The sequence below is a fragment of the Petaurus breviceps genome, unplaced genomic scaffold (assembly GCF_028583685.1).
Source record: "Petaurus breviceps papuanus isolate PSGF00001 unplaced genomic scaffold, PetGlider_PUasm1.0 183, whole genome shotgun sequence".
Lineage (NCBI taxonomy): Eukaryota > Metazoa > Chordata > Mammalia > Diprotodontia > Petauridae > Petaurus > Petaurus breviceps.
In genome coordinates, this window is record NW_027185791.1 from 1,523,112 (window position 1) to 1,546,909 (window position 23,798).

A 23,798-nucleotide genomic window follows, 5' to 3' on the forward strand; every position below is an offset into this window, starting at 1 on the left:
TTGAGGCAATCTGGGTTAAATGACTTGCCCAGGGTCACACAGATAGTACATGTCTGAGGATGGATTTGAACTCTGGTCCTTCTGACTCCTATCCTAGTTACCCCCTTTAATTTTTAAAAATTAGAAATATGGACGTAACTTTTTATAGCATTTTTATTATATTATATTAGAATATATATGTATATGTATATTAGAATATATATGTATGCCATTATAGTATAATTAGAAAGCAGAAGACTATTTTGGACAGCAGTTTTGAATTACTCTAAGAAAGTGACAAAAGGTCTGTATATTTTTGGCAGAGATGCCACAGTGAGGCATATATTTTAAGGAGATCAAAAATTAAAGGCTCTATATAGAGCAAAACATCCCTATTAGCACTTTTTTTTAGTATCAAGAAACTAGAAACAGCTGTCCATTGATGTAGGAATGGCTAAACAAATTGTGGTAGATGAATGCAATAGAATGTTATTATTTTATTAATCACTGAAACATTATTGAGCTCAGAGAGGGCAAAGTGACCCTAGGTGAGTGGTAGGACCCAGAACTGAAATCTTAAGTCAATTTCTTTTTTCTATTATGTTATATTGCCTCTGTGAGGAATTGTTATATCATAGATAGCTTAATGAGTCCTATTTTCATTGTATGGTTAATTTAAAATTATGTGATTATTGAGATTGCTGAATCTTGAAAAGATGGTAACCAGGGGTTTTCAGTTCTTCATATAAACCAAAAATTCTTTCACATTTTTTGTTTGGTTTCCACAAGATCATGGACCAGTAATAAATTAACATGGCTATCAGTGTGCAACAAAAGTAAAACTTGTTATCTCCTACTTTGCTCAAATTGGTTGTAGATGATGGAAAGTTATTCCAATTTCCATTCATTTGAAGTTTTCTCATTTTAAGATTATTTTGTCTTTGTTTTTTTTATCCTTAATACCTAGCAAAGTAACTTTTACATAAAAGATGGTTAATCAATGTTGGGCAAATTGTTGAATGTTAAGAAAAAGGAATAAGAACTCCACATAATAGATTCAGTAATTTTTAGAAATTATTCTTTTCTAGTTTACTGTTTTTAATAAACATGACACGTTTTAGCTTTTTCTCTGATTGCAGGGAAAAACCCAATAACACAGAACAATACAACAAAAACATTCACTCTTTCAATATGAGATCCAGGGTCAGTATAGTACAGTAGAGAGAGAGAGAGAGATAAGATTCAGTTTGAAGATCTAAGTTCAAGACTGGTCTATATAATTTGTTAATTGCATGATCCTGGGTGAGTTAATCTTTCTGATCTTATTCCCTTTTTTACTGGGATAGATAAAATGATAGAGAAGCATCTGCCTTAGTAGATAGAACGCCAATCTTAGAAATAACTGGATTTGAATCCTACATCAATTATATGATTATACTTATTAGTATGTGGTCCTGAGAGGTCTGAAAGGATAGGGATTTAGAAAAAGGCCATTAAATTTGGCAATTAGGTGATCATTAGTAATTTTGGAGAGTCAGTTTTGGTTGAATGATGAGGTCAGAAGCTAGATTGTAGAGAGTTGAGAAGAGATTGAGAGGAATTCAGTTGTGGACTTGTTCAATTTAAGATGCCTATAGGACATCCTGTTCAAGATGTCTAATACTGGAGGCAACCAAGTAGCCCATTGGATAGAGAACTGGGCTTATAGTCAGTGAGACTTGAGTTCAAATGTGACTTAGACTCTTACTAGCTTTGTGAATCCCGATGTCACTTAACCACCCGGGTTTCCTCAGCTGTAAAATGGGGATAATAATAGCACTTCGCTCTCAGGGTTGTTGTGAGGATCAAATGAGTTAATATTTGTAAAGGGCTTGGCACATATTAAGTGGCTAGTAAGTGCCTGTTTCTCCCTCCCTATTGGAGGTTAAAGACTGGCGGTCAGAAGATAAATAGAGCTAAGAATCGTCTACGTATAGATAATAATTAAATTCATAGAAGCTGATGATATCACCAAGAGAAATAAGACAGAGGGGGAAGAAGCTGCAGAGAGATCAAGGATGAGGATTATGAAAAGGCCATTAGATATGGCAATTAAGAGGTCACTTGTGACTTTGGAGAGAGAATTAGCAGTGACTGGGCCAGAATGCTAGGAAATAGGATTTGAATCTTGGACTTTTTTTGGGGGGGGAGGGCAGTTGGGGTTAAATGACTTGCCCAAGGTCACACGGCTAGTTTTTGTGTTAAGTGTCCGAGGTCGGATTTGAACTCAGGTCCTCCTCGGCCGGCACTCTGTTCTCTGCGCCACCTAGCCGCCCCATCTTAGACTTTCTTACTTTAAGCCTAGCACTCTTTCTAGTAAATCAAGCTACATCTGTTTCACATATTTGCTTCATACCAGAACAAAATCCAATTGAAAACCATATGGCACTGTAAACAAAGCTTTATGTCAACATATGCCATGTATAAACAAATATGCATAATGTCATTGTATTGGGTTCCTGCTATTTGTAATTGTATAAGAAGTGAAGCCTCATTGTATTTAGAAAACAAGTGTTTTTAGTTGTGTGTCTCCTTCCCAAAAAAAGATATTATTTTCATGTCAAGCATTTATTTTGTAAATATAGGGAAAGCTTATAGCTTCAAAATAGCTAATAGACATATTAGTTGAAGGCCCATGAGTAGCTTATTGTTTTAGCCCATGTTCTTTCAAGATTGCCTTTCCTAGCTTGGAGATAGACAGACAGACAGATAGATAGATAGATACACACACACACACACACACACACATATATACATATATGTATATACACACACACATACATACACATATATACAAATATACATAGGTATTTTTTTTCTTCGAAAAGGAGATAGTTATCTGCTTTCTTACCCCAGTTGAACTAAAGAGCCAGGGATAGTCATGGACTTTGAACTGAATACTACTTAAGATTACTGTTCAAGCAGAAAGAATAACTATATTAAAGGACTGGCTTTTCTTTTTATTGCTTTTAAAAAATACAACAACAATCTATTTCTTGAGGACTTTTATACTTCTAGAGATTTAGCTGATAGGGAAAGGGGAATGGGGAGGAGATGAAAAAGCATAAGAAAGAATTGCTGATAGGATATTTAGGAGCTAACTTTCATACTTATGTTTTGTTACCTCCTATTATATAGATTTTGGAACAAGAAGTTTCAGTAGCACCAGTCTTTGGAAAAGAGTCAGGAAGTGGGTAGGCTATGTATTTTGTTTTAGTGTGTATTGAGAGTGATTTAGTATTATTGAGACAAATATTTCATTCCTTATTTGAGACAAAGAATAATTTTGAAATAAGAAGCTTTTGGAAAATAATCCCTAAATTGGGAGATGCCTTATCAGTTTAGGGAATGGCTGAATAAATTGTGTTATATGAATGAATGGAATTCTATTATGCTATATGGAATGATGAAGGGAATAGCTTCAGAAAAACCTTGGAAGATCTATGTGAACTGATGCAAAGTGAAGTGAACAGAACCAGAAAAGCAATATTGTAAAAGATAATCAACTTTGGAAGACAGTAACTCTGATCAATGCAATTACCCATAGTTCCAAAGGACTTATAATGAAATATGCTATACACCTCCCTGTCGAGAACTGGCAGACTCAGAATGCCGATTAAAGGCTAATTTTTTTCTCTTGAATATAGCAAATGAGAAATTAACTTTGCATGAATCTACACATTTGTAATGGGTTTTCTTTTTCTTATTTCTTAATCAGTGAAGGAAAGAGGAAGGGGAGGGAGAGAATTTGGAATTGGGGAAAAAAAGAATAAAAATCTCTGCTGTAAAAAAAAAGAAAAAAATTTAAAATGGAAAAAAAAATCAGCAAATGCTAATATCCCTCCAGAAAGAGAAAGAATTCATTAAAACAACAACATCACCACAACCATGAAAATACATACAAACCTCAAAAACTAAGCAAAGTAAACTAATTTTCTTCCCTGGATCCAATGAATGTTTGTCTTTAGCACTAACTTTTAGTTTTCTTTTGATTTTTAATGAATAAACCATTCCAGATACTGTTTTGGTTATGAAGTATCAACCAAATTCTGGTATATCTTAGTCTTCTTAAAAAATTTTATTTATTTTTAGTTTTCAACATTCATTTCCATAAGATTTTGAGTTACAATTTTTTCCCCTCCCCAAAATGGCAAGCCTAGTGAATACCCCTTCAAGCCCCAATCTGTTCTTTCTTATATCCCCCTCCTTTACCCCCTAACTTTCTAGTAGGGCAAGATGGGTTTCTATGCCCTAGTATCTGTATATCTTATTTCCCAGTTTCATGTAAAAAACTACAAATTTTTAAACATTTTTTTTAAACCTCTGAATTCCAGATTTTTTTTCCCTCCTTCCCTCCTTACCCCCTTCCCCACTCCCTCCCCACTCCCGGGAAGATAAGCAATTCAATATAGATTGTACATGTGTAGTTACCCACTTCATTTCCATAGTAGTTATATTGTGAAAGACTAAATATATTTCCCTCCATCCTATCCCACCCCCCACTTAAATCTATTCTCTCCTCTAACCCTATCCCTTTTTAAAAATGTTTGCTTCTAACTACCCTCTCCCCCAATCTGCCCTCCCTTCTATCCTCCCCCCTCTTATCCCCTACCCCTCTATTTTCCTGTAGGGTCAGATACCCAACGGAGTGTGTATGTTATTCCCTCCGTAGGCCAAACTTAATGAGAATCAGGCTGTCCCATTCCCTTTCACCTTCTTGCTCTTCCCCTCCATTGTAACAGTTTTCTCTTGCCTCTTTTGTATGAGACAATTTACCCTAATTCTTCTTCTTCTCCCAGTACATTCCTCTCACCTCTTAATTTTGTTTTTTTGATATCAGTCCTTCATATTCAACTCATCCTGTGCCCTCTGTCTATGTAGACATGAACATACAAATGCCCACACTCACATATATTTGTATATACAAACATCCTCCTATATATACATATATGTATGTATACTATACATATATATTTATATACATAGATGTATGTATACTATACATATATTTATATACATATATATTCCCTTCAACTATCTTCATACTGGGAAAAGTCTTGTGAGTTACAATTATTGTTTTTCCATGTAGGAATGTAAATAGTTCAACTTTAATAAGTTCCTTATGATTTCTTTTTCCTGTTTACCATCTCATGCTTCTTTTGCTTCTTAGTCTTTTTTGTTGTTTTGTATGATCCCTCTTAAAAAAAAATCTGTGCACTAAATTTAAAAATCAATAATTTCTTTTAATTCTGTTCCTATTAAATTTAAATTAAGCTTTATTGATTACATTTCTTTTTTGTTTAAACCCAGGATTTTCAATTAACTTTTTACCTCATACAATGTAAGAGCTTTTAAAGACAATTACCCCAAATATAGCCTATGTGTGGTGGTCACCCCTCTCTTTAACTATTGTTGGGTCATTTGTTTATTCATTCCCTTGTTCCCTTCTAAGGCAAAGAAATATGGTATAGACATAGTCTACATGTAAGTACTATGATGACATCCATAGCCACAGTTTTACATGACAATCCTAACATATCTGTATCTTCTAAATAATATGGAACTTCTTCCCATGCTTCCATGTTGGTCAAACCACATTCAGAGGCATCCTAATAGGGTTTTATTAGTAATAGTAATAGTTTACAATGCTTTATGGTTACAAAGTGAGTTATATACATCATTTTATTTGATTCTCTAATAACCCTTAAGCTAGGGAATAGAATTATTATGCCTGTTTTACTTTAGTTCTTGAAAAATCTGTGATTTTATCACTGTGGGTGCTTTTTCCACCAAATTATATCACTAGCCCTCTGGAAATTCATTAGCAGCAAGCATTGATGAGTTAATGTGGCTCCAAAAAATATCAACTGGTGGCAAACTTTCTGATGGCCGAGTCATTCAAAACTTAGTTTGAATTCACTTCAGATACAATCTGTCCCCCATACTCAAGCCTTTCCAGCTTATGTATTCTTAGACATAGAAAATACTTGTTCTCAAGAAGCTTAAAGGACATGAGACATTATAAATATAATTGGGAAGTTATTGTGAAAATTGGGTGGTATTAAATATGTGTTATAGTCAGAGTAGTCAGAGAAAGCTTACAGTTCTGAATCAAAAAGCTTCTTGGTAATTGTTAACTTAGGGAAGCCAAGTTGCAACAAAAAACACATAGAATCAGAATGACATAATCTAAAGTATGGAGGAACCTCAAAAGTCATGATCCTTTCAAAAAAAGTTTAAAATCACTGGTTATAGTTAATCTATTTAAAACACTAAAACTCATTCTACCCTTTGTACTCTTAAGTACCTACCATCATTAGTTAGATGAAAGGGAGTGAAGACATTTATGAATATAATTTGTTCTGGGAGGATGTTGGCCAAAAAGAAGTTCTTTGGAGGAGTGTAATCTTTTCCAAATGAAACACCAACCTCATAAAAATTTTTTTTTAAAAATCCAGTACTTTTCTAAGTTTCTGGCATATTAAGGAAAGAGAAATTTGGCCAGGGTCAAAGAAAGTTTGGGAAGGTTGTTTTGCAATACCTTCATCTAGGGCTTAAAGAAAGAAAGCCCTTTTACTAATTTATTTGAACTACTTGCATACATTTGCTTGTTAGTTATTCCTGTGGACCCTGGCCTGGTCCCTTCCTCCCTTTCCAGTCTTCATAAACTTTACTCCCTTCATGCCTGCTCCAGCTAGGAACTGTCTGTCCCTCTCACAGGACATTTCATCTTCCTATGCATTTTTATTTGCTGTTCTCTGTTGCCTAAAATGTTCTGCCTCCTCATTCTCTTGCCTTCTTTAAGACAGCTCAAATCTGATCTGGAGGAGGTTTTTCTTTATCAGATGCTAGTGACTTTCATCTTGGTGTATGAGATGTCCCAAAAATCTTAATTCAGTTTTTAGAATTTCATAGTTTTTAATTCCACTAAGACTTTTGGAACATCTCCTATATCTTATCTCTGTTTATTTACATGTTGTCTAAGTTTGTTCAGGGCTGGTTACTACATTTTGCCTTATCTTTGTATATCTAGAGCTTAGCACAATGGTAAACAGTTAGTAAATCCCTTTTAAATGATTAAAAAAAAATTTTGCTTTAGTGTTCACTTATAAAAAATTGGTTCTCTGCTTTGAAAATCTTTAGAATTCATTGCTATGTTAGGAAAGAGTTTTAGAGATGAGTTCATTCTTGTTTTTTATCTTCATAATTTTTTAAATACTGTATCCAATTATATGTAAAAACAATTTTAACATTGATTTTTTAGAATTTTGAGCTCCAAATTCTCTCCCCTCCCCCCAACTGAGAAAGTAAGCAAAAATATGTTGTGAAAGAAAACACAGATTAAAAAATCTAAGAGAAATAAAATGTTTAAAAAATGCTTTGATCTGCATTCAGACTCCATCCATTTTTTCTTTTGAGGTGAGTAGCACTGTTCATCGTAAGTCCTTTGGAACTTTCTTGTATTGTATTACTGAGAACAGCTCATTACCAACTGACCATCATACAATATTGGTATTACTGTATACACTGTTCTCCTGATTTTCCTCACTTCACTTTGTTCATGTAAGTGTTTCCAGGTTTTTCTGAAAGCAACTTGCTCATCATTTCTTCTAACACAATAGTATTCCATCACAATTATATACCAAAACTTGGTATATAATTTTTTGCCACCACAAAAAAGAGCTGCTATAAATGTCTTTGTACATATAGGCCCTTTTCCTTTTCCTTTTCTACCTCTTTGGGATACAGACGTAGTAGTGTTATTTCTGTGTCAAAGGGTATGCAGTTTTACTGTCCTTTGGATATAGTTTCAAATTGCTTTCCAGAATGGTTGGATCAGTTTACAACCCCTCCAACAGTGCATTAATGTTCAGGTTTTCCAGCATCCCCTCCAACATTTGTCATTTTCCTTTCCTGTCATATTATCCAATCTGATAGTTGGGAGATGGTATCTCAAGATTTGTTTTAATTTGCGTTTCTCTAATCAATAGCATTTTTTCATATAACTACAGATACAGCACAGGGCCTGGAGTCCAGAAAACTCACTTCCTGAATTCACCGGCCTCAGATATTTACTAGCTCTATGATCCTGGGCAAGTCACTTAACCCTGTTTGTCTGTTTCCTCATTTGTAAAATGAGCTGGAGGAGGACATGGCAAACCATTTCAGTATTTTTGCCAAGAAAACCCCAAATGGGATCACAAAGAGTCAGACATGACTGAACAACAATAGACGACTTTGAGTTCTTCTGAAAAGTTCTTGTTCTTATCCTTTAACCACTTATCAGTTAGGGAATGACTTGTATTCTTAAAAAATCGACTCAGTTCTCTATAGAAACGAAATCTTTATCAGGGAAACTTGCTAAAATTTCCCCCCTATTTTCTGCTCTCCTTCTAATCTTGGTTGCATTGGTTATGTTTGTGCAAAACCTTTTAAATTTAATGTAAAAAAAAATCCATCTTATATTGCATAATGTTCTCTGTCTCTTCTTTGGACATAAATTTTCCCCTTATCCAGAGATCTGACAGGTAACCTATTCTACGCTCCCCTAATTTGCTTATGGTATCACACTTTAATGTCTCAATGTACCCATTTTGACCTTGTCTTGCTGTATGGTGTGAGATGTTCCTCTATGTAGCTTCTGCCAAACTGCTTTCCAGTCTCCCCAGTTTTTGTCAAATAAGTGAATTCTTGTCCCATCACTGTCATTTATTACTGTGTATTGTTTACCTAATCTAATTTCTTAGCCCCTGTCACTTTGTAATAATCTGTAAAAACAGTTTGAAATCTCATACAGGAAGGCCACCCTCCTTCATATTTTTAAAAATTTCTTTTGATATACTTGACCACTTGTCCTTCCAGATGAATTTTATTTTTTCTACCTCTATGAAGTTTTGGTAATTTGGTATCGTTAGTCATAGATGTTGGCTCCATTTCTTGAAGGTAGAAGTATTATAAGAAATACTTTAGGTCCCTTTTTCCATCTCCTCCCCCCCCCCCCAAATCCTAGGATTCCCCAGCCTCAGCTCCTCCCCTCCACAAAACCCCAGAACGAAATCAGTTTCCTGACTCCCTTTGCTTCAGTTTGGGCATAGCTTCAGTCTAGGTATGCAAAGGCTATTTCCATTTTTAAAAGAACTGAATGCGAATAAACCCCAAATTTGAGAAAGATTAGGAGAAGCCCTTTTTTAGTTAATTTCCCCCCAAAGTGCTGGGTCTGCGTGGATTGGGTGGCCGCAGGCTGTCACCTGGTGGGGGGCGGGGGCTGCGCGGGGATGATTGACAGGTAGGGCCGTGGGGAGCTCTCCCCCCCACGCACAGCCAGAGCTTCGGAATCGTGGGCCCCCACTACGGTCTAGCTCTTGCTCACGCACACCCCAGAAATGCGGGAGTGGTGGGCTTCTCCGGCTGCCCCGCCCCGAAGAAGGACGTCCCTAAGGGAAGGAGGCCGAAGCCCGGGGCCTGCGACTCAGCAAACTAGTACTAGTGGCGGGAGACAAATTGACGGCGCGCGGTCCCACCTGGGAGGGGGAAAGGGCGCCTCCAGCTCACTGCGCAGCCGCGACTGAGGCCTGGCGAGGGAGGGGCCACGAACCAGCCTGCCTCCCCGCCGGCCCCCTCCCTTCCCGCAGTGCTCCTGCGCCTGCGCAGGTAGGCGAGCGTGTCCTTGGCCTCTTCACCGCAGCCATACTGGGCTCCTCTGCTGGCTTCGGGACAAGTGTCTCCCTGGCCTCTTTGTCTACCCCGGGACCGGCGGGAAAGCGAGCTGGGGCCCCGAATCTTCAAACCTCCCCCCGGGACAGACTGGAGGGAAAGGCGGATGGTTTATTTCTATCCCACCTCGCATCCTCCTCAGCCCTGGGGCGAGAGAGCGGGGAGCCTGGGACGGCGGCCTCCCCAGGGCCGGGGACCTGAGGGTCAGTGCCGACCCCCGGGCGCCCCCGGGGCTCCTTAGTTAAGGGCAGGAGAGAGAACCTGGCGCTTGCGCAGTGCGCCCCAGGGCGGCACGTGGGGTGTGCCCTGACCCTCGGGGCCGCGGCCCCCTGCTGTGGACCCTGCCCTGCCCTGCCCTGTGGCAAGCCCTCCGGTCTGTTTCACACCTTCACACTGCTGAAGTTATGCGCAGTCAATGCTTGACCAGGCTGTTTTACCAGAATCGTTCTGGACGCGAATCTCATTTTCACCGAGTTAGTTTAGAGGCTATCAGAACTTTAATTAAGACTTTTGGGAGGCCTTATACTCTCAAAACTTCACCACAATGGTCACTCCAGTATAATACCAAACATTTTAATAAGTATTAAATATAATTGATAATATCTTAAGTTGGAATTTAATAGTCCAGCAAAATGGGTCTGCAGCACTTTTGTATAATATATTTTTGAAAAATTATTCAAAAAGTTAAATTTTAGAAGTTCTTCCTGTTACGAAACTTTAAACAAAAGGATTCATTCCATAAGAGATGAGGTAAATGGGATTTTACTGTAGTTTCTTTATTTCTCTCCCCCCTGAAGGTTAATTGGTTTTAAAAGCCTGATCTACACACAAAAACAAGCCGTGTGAGCTTGGGCAAGTCACTTAACCCCAGTTGCCCTGCAAAAAAGTAAAAAATAAAAGCCTGATCTACACTTCTAAAATGCAGTTTAAATAAAGCCACTCTACAAAAATTTTTGTATATTCTCTAGGAACAGAAGGAGCCAATATTGTACAATGGCCCAGCCTAATCAGGATACTAGATTCTAATTCTCTCTTAGTTTTTTAAAAATAGCTATGTCACTTTGAGCAACCATAATATTAATATCTTCTATTTGCTTTCCTCTTTGTGTGTAAAAAGCATCATGTGATCTTGTTAGAACTGGGTAATAAACTAGAACTCTTACTATTTTCCTTATAGAGAGAGAACTGGGAGCACAGAGAGAAAGCTTCTTGCTCAAACCAGTCAAGGATTATTTATTAAACACCTCCTATGTTCCGGGAACTGTGCTAGGCTCTGGGGATACAATTGCAAAGAATTAATCCCACTCAAAAGCAACTTACATTCTTTTGGAGGAGACAACAAGTATATGTGTAAGTATGTAAAAAGCAACGACCACAATAACATTTAAAGGGAAGCAGATTGGAGGAATCCAAAAGACTTCTGCATCTTGAAGAAAAAGGGATTTTATGAGGCAGAGGTGAGGAGAGGGCATTCTAGGTATGGGGTCCTATATAAGATAAAGAGTGCAAAGACAGATGGAATATCCTGTGTGAGGAACAGAGAGAAGGCCTGTTTCACTGTATCTCAGTATGAGTGGGGGAGTAGTGTTTGAGAAGAGAAAGGGACAGATTTGAGAGATTGGAGGTAAAAATGGCAAGATTTGGAAAGGGATTAAATCTGTGAGGGGAAGGAGAGTGAGGAGTTGAAAGTAATCCTAAAGTTGAGAGCCTGTGAGACTGAAAGGATGGTGTTAACAGAAAATAGTGAATTTTTTTTTTGCCTTTTTTTTTTGGAGGGCAATTGGAGCTAAGTGACTTGCCCAAGGTCACAATGCTAGCTTGTGTGTTAAGTGTCTGAGGCCGGCTTTGAAAAAAAGAGTGAATTTTGAGACAGGGAAGGGTTGGGGGAAGATGTTTTGTGCAAAATGAGTTTGAGATGTCTTTGGGACATCCAGGTTAGTCAAAGTCACATACTCACCAAATTACCTAACCTTTTTGGAACTTCAGTTTCTTCATTTATAAAAGAAAGGAATTGTACTGGATGTCTTTTGAAGTCCTTTCCAACAACTCAAAAAATCCTGTGATCTGTATTCAATTAATGATAGAACTGATTGACTAGAAAATTGGCATGAGAATAGAAAAGTTAACTGATAGACATAATTTTTTGTCTTTTCTGGACAAGATTAAGGTTGGATATGAAGTTGCTGACTTTTTCTATAAACTTAAAAGTTTAAAAATAAATAGTAAAGCATTGTGATTTTATTTTTGCTTTAAAAGAGGTGGTTTGCAAATTATAGCAGTTAATAAAATGAAAAAGGACTTTCTTAAATACATACCTTAAACATTTTGATTTTAGAAAGTATTTTTCTTTATAAAATGATTTCTCTGGGTAACAGGACCTAACTGCTGAGAGCCTCATTAGATTTCTATGTTAATTTAGTTGATTTAGGTTGCCTTTGACTAAATTTTCATATTGTAGCTATATTTCTACATAAATACAGTGTTAGAAAATACATAAAGGATAACTTTCAGTACAAAAGGTATTTCTGAGTTTGTGAAAATTGAAAGAATAACTTATATCTCCTTTTAAAATTTAGCTGATACCAGTCAATCACGTTAATTATTATTTATCTACAGTATGCCATCATAGGTGCTGGGGATATACAGGTACAAAAAATTAAACAATCTACTCCCATTAAGCTTATGGGAAAAGTACAAGTAAATTATATGTAATATAAATATCATGCTAATAAATACAAACATATAAAGAAGTTAACTATGAGGTGGTTTGAGAGGAAGGACACTATGTAGCAGTTGAGGGATTAGGAATGACTTCATTCATTCAAGATGATGCTTGAGTGGTATTTTAAAGGAAGATGGGGAGTGTGGGGTGGAGGCAAGGAAGGAATTCATTCTAGGCAGCCAATGAGAAACAAAAGGGTAACCAGTTCAGCTGTATTTACAGGTGTGGGCGGGGAAGTAATGCCCAGTGAGCCTGGAGAGATAAATCGGGATCGAGTTGTAAAGGACTTTAAAGGCTACATGGAGGAGCTTACATTTTATTCCAGTGGAAATAGGAAGCCACTGGAGTAACTGCCGAGTAGTGGAGTGACATGGTCAGGTCTGTGCTTTGCAGCGGAGTGGAGGATGGGCTGGAATAGGGAGAGTTTTGAAGCAGGAAGGCCAATTAAGAGGAATTGTTTCAGTAAGTGAGAGATGAGGAGGGCTTGAACTAAGGTCTTAGCTGTGTGCCTGGAGAGAAGGGCTCAGATATGGGAGATGTTGTGAAGGTAGAAATGACAGTGTTTAATAACTGATTAGATATGTAGGGTGAGGGAGAGTAGAGATTTAGGGATAACACTGAGGCTAGGAACCTATGAGACAGGATTTATGGTGTTACTTTTGACAGAAATAGGGGATTTTGGAAGAGAAGAGGAACTGGGGAGAAAGATGAAGAATTCAGTTTTGGACGTGTTGTTTGAGATGTATCAGGGACATCCCAATATCTGTCTCTATGTAGAGATTATAGTTAAATCCATGGGAACTGGTAAAGTTACTAATAAACTATAAGGGGAGAATAGAAGAGGACCTAGGACATATATCCCTGGGGAACCTGCATGGCTAGGAATGTGGAAAATGAGCAACCAAAAGAGAGTGCTAAGAAATAGAGAGACTGGTAGCTGGTAATGCAGAAGAGACGCGTCACAAAAACCCAGAAGGGGAGGCTCTGCAGTAGGAAGGGTCATCAGCGGCGTTAGACTCAGTAGACAGGTAGAAAAGAATGACACCTGAGAAAAGACCAATCAGATCTGTCAGTGAAAAGTCAGGGGGGACTTTGGAGAAGGCAGTTAGTGAGGAAAAGAGGTAGAGACCTAGGGTGTAGATAACTTTTTCAGCTGTAGCTCACCGGTATGATGGAACCAGAAAGTAAGGTGAAAAAAGGAAGACTCAGTCACGAAGAAATCCCCAAATGAAAATACCCAGAAATGTTAAAACTAAAATTTTGAGATAAAGAAAAAAATACTTCAAGCAGGAAAGAGTTCAAGTACCAAGGAACCACATTTATCAGAAAGTTGTAAATTTGCTATTGATGCCCCACTTCCCCTTTCAATTCAGTTACTTTATCTTTGTGGATCAAAGTATGATGTTGAAGAGTTTAAAGACTTTTATTTAGAGTATTAAATCCCCCGCCCCGGCATATACAAACTTCAGGAGGAAATTTTGTTTTAAGGTGAAATCGTATTTTTTAAAAGTCACTAGGAAAAATGGTAGTTTTTTCTTTTAGTTAAAAAGCCTTCAAATTACTTTGGCATATGTATTATCCCTGAGAGACCACTCAGATTGCTCTAGTGCTAATTTTGCCTCTTTGATACAGCTATCGAAAGATAGAGGAACACTATCAATTAAGTATGTACAGTAAAGGTTAGACACAGTAGTGACTGAATCTGAATTTGGTGACAGTTGGACGTGACTTTCCTCATTCCTTTGGGTTCCTCACAAGTCACAGGTTCTGATTACAGCCTATGCAAATAATGTGAATCTCTTCACATTAAAAGACATTTCCTCTTCCTCGTCCAACTATTCCTTTTTTTCCCAAATACTGGTTGCCTCATCAGCCTGGGGCTTGCTTGGGAAATTGTTAAAAGCTTGGTCTGCATGACTTGGGGTTTTGTGTGCATGGAGTCTCCTCTATTTTGCAACCTTGTCTTTTTGTGTTTTGTTTTGTTTTTTTGCAAAGTTTATTTCTGCTGTTTTGGAAAAGTTACTTGACACAATTCTTGAAGTAGGAGAATTAGGAAGCTTTCTCTCCTTTTTAACTCATGTAGGGCTCTAGCCTCCTGTCCTAAGGTGGTGTGGGGAGAGGACCAGAGGACTATCCAGAGTTTGCTGTTTCACCCCAAAGAGCCAAATCCTTTCTACACTGAGTCAAGTTTCCCTGGAAGTGAATAACATGCATACTTAGTCCTCAGGGGTGTGTTCTAGCTAGAGCAGACTTAGCAGGGCAAAAGGGAGGGAAGGAGGGGACACATTATTTATTCCCTCCTCCCATTATGCATGTTTGTTGTTGTTCAGTCATATTTCAATCGTGTTTGAATCTTTGTGACCCCAGTTAGGGTTTTCTTGGCAGAGATACTAGAGTAGTTTGCCATTTCCTTCTCCAGCTCATTTTATAGATGAGGAAACTGAAGCAAATAGGGTTAAGTGACTTGCCCATAGTCACGCAACTAGTTTGTGTCTAAGGCTGAATTTGAACTCAGGAAGATAAGTTTTCCTGACTCCAAGTCTAACACTCTATCCACTATACCACCTAGCTGCCCCATTACTCATAAACTATTATACTAATAATTATGTATATTATAAAACATAGACATTTTAAAATGATGAGATAAAGATAAAATGTTTGATTTTAGAGCTAATATGGAGCCACTGGAGCTTATTGAATAGGTAAGTGACCAGGTCAAACCGCATTTTAGAAAAGTCACAGTGGCAACTTTTTGGAGGATAGATTGTACAAGGGAGAAACTTGAAGCGAGGAAACCAATTAGGAACTATTGCAATGATTCAGGTAAGAGGCAATGAGGCCCTGAACTGGAATCAAGGCTATTCAGGTGGAGAGAAGGGGATAGAATTGAGAAATGTTGAGGGTTAGAAATACTCAGATTTGTCACTTGATTGAATATGTGGGGTGGGGGAAAGTGTAGTGTCAGAGGTAACTCCAGGGTTGAGATTTTGGGTGATCGGAAGGATGTTGGTACACTCAGCAGAAGAGGTAAATTCAGAAAAAAAAAAAAAGTAATGAATTCTGTTTGGGACAGGTTGTGTTTAAGATGTGGATGTATCCTGTATATCTGGTTTGAAATGGGCAATAGAATGGAGTGCTGGGCCTAGAGTCAGAAAGGTCTAAGTTCAAATCTAGCCTCAGACACTTTATAGCTGTGTGACCCTGGGCAAGTTGTTTATTGCCTCCATTTCCTCATCTCATAAAGTAGGGATAATAATGGCACCCACCATCAAAAGAAATAATTTCTATAAAGCCCTTAGCACAGTGCTGTGCACATAGTAGGTGTTATGTAAACGCTAGGGTTTTTGTTGTTGTAGTAAATGATGATAATAATAATAAACTGATGGTAGCTCAGGAAATCATCAAGTGAATTTATACAAAGAGAATCAAAAAAGGGCTTTAACACAGCCTTGGGGTGCACCCACAATTAGAGGGTAGTTGTGATTCATCATAAAATGGAGAATATTCCAGCAAAGAGACTAAGAAGGAATGGTCAGGCAGGGAAGGGGAGAGCCAAGGCTGAGCAGTGTTGAGACAGCCCAGAGAAGAGAAGGCGAAGACCTAGTAGAAGAGGGTAGTTATTAGTGTCAGATGTTACAGAGAAGTCAAGAAGGATGCAGATTGAGAAGAGACCACCCGATGTGGCAATTAGGGGATTATTGAAAACTTTTTTTTTTTTTTTTGCTTTTTGGAGGGGGGAAGGCTGGGCAATTGGGGTTAAGTGACTTGCCCAAGGTCTAAGTGTTTGAGGCCGTATTTGAACCCAGGTCCTACTCAGGTCCTTCTGGCTCCTGGGCGGGTGCTCTATTTACTGCACCACCTAACCGCCCCTATTGATAACTTTGAAGAGTCAATTTCAGTTGAGTGTGTGATCAAGGCTAAGGAGGCCAGTTAAAATCCGAGAGCCTGAAAGAGTAATGGCACTCTCCCACCCTCCACAGCAGCAGCAAGTTTGTGGGGGTGGGGTAAGTCTGGTGGGAGGTGTATGGGAAGGACCGTAATTACCACTCATGCATTTCTGCTCATTGCTACCATTGTTCCTCACTGAAAATGAAGAAGGTGGGGTGGGGTGGGAAGAGGATTACTCAGTGTAGTAGCTACAGAGCATAGGAGTCCACTGCTGTACAGTCGAGGGACAGGTGTGCTTCTGGGGCAGATTAGGTTGTAACTTCTCTGAGGGGTTGAAGATGTTACAACCGCTAAAGGCCGGATTTGAGAGGTCCTTCACCTGGGAATAGGGTTGGAAATTCCCAGGTTGCCTTCCCAACAGTTTAATAGAGCCTCCCCTTGTTCCTTTTCAGATTCAGTGCTGTAGGAGTTTAGCCCCCTACCCTCTATTAGGGCTTTTAGAGCTGACTGGGGCTGCTTACAACCACCAAACATCTTTTAACTGGGGAATTACTAAATCTCTGGAATGATTCTAAGCTGTTCAAGCTCTCTTGCAAAATACTCAGCTTCCTGGAGTTGCTAAAGGCACGCTCTCTGCCCTTTCAGAACAATCTGGGACTGCCTCCCTGCCACTCCCCACCATCTTCCCTTTGGATTGCAGTTTCTTCTAAATTGCCAGCACACCCACCCATCACAGCAGCAGGGCCTCTTCCAGATCTCCCAAAACTCTGAAGTTGGGTACCATCAATTGACAAGCATTTATTAAGCCTCTACTGTGTGTTAGACAGAATGCAAGGCACTGGGGATACAAATAAAAAAAAATTTTTCGAGAAGCTGAACCAAATTAAAAAAAAAAATTTCTCGAGCTGAGATTTTATGAGGGAAGACACATAGAATCTGATGTATCAAGGACTGGATAGGACTTCAGAACTCATCTAGAGGAAGGACTGACAACTCTGATATCCCTGCCTGAAGTGTTCCCCCAGGGCTCTTTAATACCTCTAGGTATCGAGCCTCCTCCGCCATTGACTCCAACCCCCACCAGTGGTGTTCCCCTAATTGTGAGGATTCCCTGCACCCTGGTTCCATTTAACCACGGCAACACTCAGATGAGTTTTTACAAAGGAATATTTACTTCAAAGATATAATAAGAATTCTCAAAATGTACTGTCACACAGTGGGAAGGGGAAGCATAATCCCCCTGTACCATCTCATGTTCTGGGGAGGGCAAGGGAATTAAGTTTACAGTTTAGCTCATTTCCTTTATCTCTTAGGCCCAAGCTCCAAGTGCAAAACCCTTCATTGGGCTTGAATCCCAGGTATCCCCTTGCTTCTCTGCGGGGCTGGCTGGCTGCAATGTTCTGCCTGGAATCTGAGCTCTGAAGTCAAAATGGCTTCATGTCCTGACAGACAAAACCAGAACCCCAGGTTCATTTCTCAGTACCATGGACCCAAAGGAGACAGGGGAAGAAATAAAGCCTTTCCCATTTATTGGTTCGGTTCATGGTTTCCCACTGCCTTCATGCTAGTACTTGGTTTCTGTTGCAACAGCCTTTGTAAAATTGTGATAGTCTTGACAAGTCATCAACTTCTACGTCTCCCAAGATCACTTGTGTCCCCTAAATGCTGGATGCCACATCAGTTCAGAGATTGCTCAGGCATTGTCAAAAGCATAGTCTGTGATTGGGGGCATTATGTCTCTGGAGTCTCCCCTATTTTGCAGTCTTCTTTCTTTTACATACTTAATTTTCCATGGTGCTGCTCCCCTAGGGGTACTTCCGGATCCTGATTCTATGTAAACAACTGGGCTTGGAGGAGTTCACAGCAGGGCCTGGCTGTTAGCCCAGTACAACTAGAGAAAGCCAGCAAGTGTTCCACAAATCTGACAGTGTCTTGTGTTCTGCCCCAGTATCTCCATATAATTTTGCAAAGAACCTTTCTTTTAATGGATCATTTTAAACAAAATTGATTACTCCTAGAAATTTGAAAACCCGTTCGATCATATTTCTCATTACAAGATAACTATGCTTTTCAGTGTGTCCAGATTGTACAAGGAACCATATTTTTAACTAGTGCTTTTAGAGCCGTGATTTGTCCTGAAATCGAGCAGTTTTAGTGCAGGGTCAGATACAGTTCTCCCATCTGACATCATTTTTAAAAGTCTGTCGTTTATATTGAAGTTTTCTCTTGATGTGCCATTGCCATAGATCATAGCATTATAGTGTAATGAAAAAAAAAAATGGGTCACTATCCTCCAAGCGCTCTTTAGAATGTCACTGTTCGAGTGGAGCTCACAGACGGAGGCCGTGTCGCACTTGAGAACTCTCCCTCTCAGGTCTGTGAGACACTCGGCTTCTCTAGCATCAGGCTCACTTCTCCATCTGCCCGCACGCCGGCACTGAAGTTCCCCGAGATGCCACCATTCAGATTCTCACAGGATCCTAAAGCAGCTTATCCAAAACTAACAGCCAGGACGCGCTACCTAGCTCTTGAGCCTCCATCTGATTTTATTCCATTCGTACAACCAGACACAGTGATGGCATCTGACTCTTATATGTTGCCATTCACTTAATAATAAATAAGATTATAAATACTAATAAATATATAGATGAGACACATCACAATATATAAACTAAGATCATATCCTTCCAGCAGTGGATGGTGAAGAGTGCCATGCATTTATAAAGAATCTGGCATGGAGAAATACATGGAAGACGACCCATGTTGAGGATAACTCCCAGCCCTGCGGGCCTTCATGGTAACGGCCCATTCTGGGACACCTGGGTTACATAAAGCTGCTTCCAGAGTGTTAGGACCAGATCTGAAGAGCAGTGTTCTGTAAGTTAAAGAGTGATGAACCTCATAGAACTGGTGATCTCTGGGCTACCCAGACCGTCCCAGCTGGCTAATTATTTGCCCGGATGCTGCGCTGTCCGGTCAGTGTCACTGTCAAGGTGTGATATCACCAGGACCACAGATGCAGAATCCCTTCTGCTCTTCCTTTCCAAACCAGAGGTGGCAGCAACAGGGCCTCCTGAAAACTTCCTTCCCCCTTCTCTAGCTCCAGATAGCACCGAACAGAGGGAACTCTTGGCCAAAGAGATCTTTTCTTTCTGATCAATAAGGAATCTCCCAGCCGAAGTCCTCCGGGCGACTGCTTCTAACTGCCCCAGCCCAAAATGATCAGCTTTTTAGCTCCACCTGCTGTGTCCTCAACTCAACTTCTTGTGTGATTTCTCTTGTTCTGGCTGTGATTGTTTTTAGTGGCTTAAGTGATGGTCTCCTGACTCCTGAGGGACTTATTTTTTGCTTAAAAGTCAGTTTTTTCCTACCAGATTGACAGTCTTAAAATCAAAGCTTAGTCTCCAAATGTTTGTATTTCTCATTTTGTTGTTTTACTGTCTTTAGGTATAAAATATGAATGCATTCAAATTAGCTAACATTACATCATCATGCTTTGCAGCTCTTTGAAGTCTGTCCTTGGAATGGTTTTCTTCATACTCCTTTTTTTCTTTTTGCTTTTTGGAGGGCAATTGGGCTTAAGTGACTTGCCCAAGGTCACATGGCTAGTAAGTGTGTCAAGTGTCTGAGGCTGGATTTGAACTCAGGTCCTCCTGACTGCAGGGCCGGTGCTCTATTCACTGCTCCACCTAGCTTCCCTATACTCTCCTTTTTTTCAATAAATCAGAGATGTTTCTCTGCCTTTTTATAACAACTAACTTTTTCCATTTTATGACAATTAACTGTTTCCACAAGCAAGGCATCATTCCACATTATTTACAAGTTCTGATTCTTCACTTCTGCACTACATTTTATCTCCAAAACTATCCAAATCCCATCTGAAAGTTTTTTCTTAAATATATATTTATCAGCATACATGAAAGTAAAGTACAGTTCTACTCATATGTGGTATCAAGATATTCATCCATAACAGTGACAGCATCAAACTGGCTTACAACCTTTGACAATCTAAATATTTTCATTTGTAAAAAAACAAAAACACCACCACGATTTCTGCCTTTTTCATTGATGGTTCCTTATGAAAAGGGCCTCAAAGAGATGGTGTATCTTAACAATACAGGTATTTTGAAAGCACCTCAGAGGACACGTAGTTCAACCCTTTCATTACAGATGAGGAAACTGAGGCATACAGCAGTTAAGTAACTTGACAACAGTCTTCCCGACCCTAATCCCAGTACGCTGTCCATCATACCATAGTGTACATTCCCCACTTAAATGATCTCTGGCTTTTTTTGTATCACTTTTAGCTATTTCAGTGGCCTTTTTCAAATTGATTATGCATTTTTCTGTAACAAAAAGCTATTATTTCTCCTTAAGAAAAATTATAGACAATAATGGTTGAAAATTCAAAATGATTAAATATATTCTGGTTCTTCAGTTATTTACTATTTTTTTAAAACCTAGGGTTTGTTTGAAACCAGGCTATTGTATTGTCCTTACCAAAATGAGTGATAATGAGGAATTCGGCAGATTTTAACTTCCACACAAAGAGGGCTTAATTTTGGATTTATATTCCTGACGTTCAAGAACAGCAAGCAGTTCCTTTGTCATGAACATATGCTGACAGATTTTGATAGTGACAGATTGTGTCTCCTCCCCTAGTTCACATTTGACCTTGTTTACAAACACCATATTAAATAATCACTGCACTGCATGCACTGTCAGAACAAATTCCCAGTGTTAATCTCGCCTTTGTTGTCTTTGATTTGAACTTTGTTTTCTTGGAAAACAATGCATATAATTATGTGGGAGCTGTACTAAGAAATATCCAACAGTTCTGGCCATTGCTTCATGCCTCTCTGTATCTTGCGTTCTCTCCTCCCTGCTACCACTTTGCCCCAGTCCGAGAAAGGAGTCACACTCCACAGTTTGGGGAACTGCCTTAGGTACTTGACAACACTACCTTCCAAGTCCTGCTGCGCGTCTTTATGCTGGTTTTACATCCTAGAAACAACCAAGGGGTTTTTTTTGCTTTTTGGAGGGCAATTGGGGTTAAGTAATTTGCCCGAGGTTACTCGGCTGGTTGAGTGTGTGTGTGGGTGTGTGTGTGGGTGTTCAGTGTCTGAGGCCAGAACCGAACTCTGGTCCTCCTGACTCCGGGGCCAGCGCCACCTAGCCGCCCAACCAAGGCTGTTTTAAGTATGGACAGTTAAAGGAATCCATAATTACAAACAGTAGTAGCAAAATGTATTAGAAAAACATTGAGACATTTATTCCTGATTAGGAAATAATCATCCCTTAATAGATCTATAAGTTTTGAAATTTTATTTTTAGAGTTTTTTTCTTTAATCAGGGCCCACTAGTATATTATTGCATGAAACTAGATTCAGTAACAACCTTGAGAACCTACAATCCCAGTATTATTAACATCAGCATTATTTTGTTAATTTATACTTCTAAATGAGGGGCTTTGTTTAAATGTTTTTGGTGAAATTTTCCTTAGTTTACATTATGAGTCATTTATTGAAAGTAAAATTTAATGGTAATAATAGTATTTACATGGTTCCTTTCATACGTATACTTAAATATAGAGATGTTGTGCAACAGTGGAAAAGAATCTTGACTATGGTTAGAGGACATGGGTTTAAATCTTACCTCAGATGATTATTATGTATGTTACCTTAATCTAGTCATTTAATCTCACTCAGTGGACCTCAGTTTCCTCATTGTAAAATGAAGGAATTGTATTTGATGGCTTCTGAGGCCCCTTTCAGCTCAAGATCTATGATAACTTATGATATACCTGTAATCGTCAAAACAGAACCTTACCTGATGCATTCCATGACCAAATTATATAGAGGTTGAGAAGAGGTGAGTAAACCAGAATTAGACATTATCATCTATTTTTTTAAAAAAAATAGTTTTTATTATGAACTTGACAATAAAAAAATGACCTCTTCAAAATGCAGAGGGTATAAAAAGGACTGTATGTGAATCTACCATGTATAGCTTAGGCTTTTTTTAAAGTGTACATCAATTTTAACTGGGTACTACCTGTGTTATCTTTCATTTGTTTCCCCCTCTAAACTTGATTCTGTTCTTTTTATATATTTATGTGTTTCATTGGTACCTTTTTTTTGCATTACTGTCTCTATCCCTAATTTCCACCAAAACCACTCCTCTGTACCCCAACAAAAGCCCTCTCTTAGAAAGGATAATCAAGAAAAATACATTTATATTGTTTTGGTTGTGTCTGAAACTATATTATTCATTCTAGACCTCCAGCCACTTCACCTCTCTGCCAACAAATAGGCAACATGCTTCATTGTCAGTCTTCTGGGCTAGTCATTGCATTGATCAGAGTTAAGTCTTTCAAAGTTGTAATCAATGTATAAATTATTGTCTTGGTTTTGCTTCCTTTACTCTCTCTCAGTTCATGCAAGTCTTCAAAGGTTTCTGTGAATCTGGGCCCTTTAATAATTTTTTTATGACACAATTATATTCTATTATGTTCATATACTATAATTCGCCATACTCCAATTGATGGGAATTCACTTGACTTCCAGTTCTTTACTAAAACAAAAAAGTGCTGCTATAGATATTTTTATACATACTGGTGATTTTCCATTTGTCTTTGATCTGTTTGGAATAGTGGCATCACTAGGTCAAAGGATTTGTACAGATTAATGACTTTTTGGTTATAATTCCAAATTCTGTTCCAGAACAGCTGTATCACTCTACAGGTCTGCCAACAGTGTATCAGTGTGCTTCTCCTCCCACCACCCTGCCAACAACTATCTTTTTCTTTGTCATTTTTGCCAATCTAATGGGTATAAAGTAAAAAATCAGTTGTTTTAATAGTGATTTATAGCATTTTATTCATATGATTGTTAATACCTTGCATACCTTTTAAGAATTCACCTTTTCACACCTAACTATCGGGGAATGACTTTTGTTTATATATATATATATATATACACATATATAAATTCCATATGTATCTTGGTTATTAGACTCAAATAAGAAAAATTTGTTAAAAAATGTTTTTCCCAATTAACTTTAAATTCTTATTTGATTGATCTTGTTTGTGCAAAAGCTTTTAAATTTTATGTAATTAAAATTTACTATTTTATCCTCTGTGATATTCTCTATCTCTCCTGTTTGTAGCAGCAAAAAGTATGTACTTCCCTGCTTCTCTAACTTATTTGACCTTAACATATAGACATGTATCCATCTGGAGATCACTGTGCTATACTGCTTGAGATTTTGGTTGACAAGTTTATTGATTAATCTTACAAGGCCAAAAAGGGAATGTTACAAGTTCAAGCTATGACATGACTAAAAGAGGAGAGACATTTGCACACACGATCAACCTGTGACTTGATCACTTGACCAATTGGCCTTGATTATAACTTCAAAAACACCTCCCCTGGGGCACCTAAGTGGCTCAGTGAAT

The 23,798-nt window shown here is 38.5% G+C and overlaps 1 protein-coding gene across 23 annotated transcripts in view; it reads left to right on the top strand.

Annotated features, from left to right (window-relative positions):
- Window positions 1–23,798, top strand: part of SEMA4D (semaphorin 4D) — a 191,849-nt gene that overhangs the window by 35,965 nt on the left and 132,086 nt on the right. For 2 of the 23 annotated variants that reach the window (XM_069087786.1, XM_069087793.1), the window contains exon 1: window positions 12,673–12,832. The exons of 20 other annotated variants lie outside the window; for them this stretch is intronic. The gene's annotated coding sequence lies outside the window, so the exon portion shown is untranslated. Of the gene's footprint in view, window positions 1–12,672; window positions 12,833–23,798 lie in introns of those variants that run through there. One more of the 23 variants, XM_069087783.1, reaches the window with a different exon arrangement.